Source organism: Phaethon lepturus, unplaced genomic scaffold (assembly GCF_000687285.1).
Source record: "Phaethon lepturus isolate BGI_N335 unplaced genomic scaffold, ASM68728v1 scaffold24366, whole genome shotgun sequence".
Classification (NCBI taxonomy): Eukaryota; Metazoa; Chordata; class Aves; order Phaethontiformes; family Phaethontidae; genus Phaethon; species Phaethon lepturus.
This window is the reverse complement of record NW_010547247.1, coordinates 8,934-9,668: the sequence shown is the minus strand read 5'-3', so window position 1 is coordinate 9,668 and position 735 is coordinate 8,934.

Sequence of the window (735 nt, the reverse complement as noted above, 5' to 3'; positions counted from 1 at the left end):
CCGCAGGCCGGGCAGGAGCGGGGTCACTGCAGGCAGCTGCTCGTGGGCACCTCAGGACCCCGCCAAGGGCTGGGCTGCAGACTCAGCTGGGTGCCAGCCCGACAGAGCGGCATCCCCTTGGCTCACCCAGTGTCCCTGCTTGCAGCCCAGTGCCTGGGTGCCCCAGCCCACGTCGCTCAGCCACGCACGGCACCCAGTGGAAACTGTCCCCCAGCCACTGCCGCCCTTTGCAGCCTGGCACTTGCGGGGGGCGTGGGCTGGAGGCTGGCGATCAGCAGGGCCGGTAGTAGAAAGCCTGGGAAGGATGTCGCCTCCCTGAGGTTTGCTTCTCTCCACATTTCCCCTGATTTTCCACTCCAGCAAAAGGCCAGCCAGGCAGGACCCCCACATCCCGCTGCCCCAGCGCTCTGCCTGTGGGTGCTCAGAGCTCCTGCTCCGTTCTCGGTTGACCCAGAAGACAAAACATGACGGAAATCGGAAGCCACAGAAACCTGAAGAGCGCAGCGTGCCTGTCAAACGGCAACCCGGCGAGGGCCGGGCTGGGTGAGCAGCTGCTGGGGCCAGTGAAGCGCCAGCCCGGGGCAGGAATGTCCCCTCTGCTGGGGGGGTGTCACTGCATGCCTGATCCCTGCTGCACCCCGGAAACGGGGAGCAGGTCCTGGAGGGTGGCAGGCAGCTCGTAGGCTGAAAAAGGGTGGGGTTGGGTGACTTTGGGGCTGGAATGAGGGAAAACGG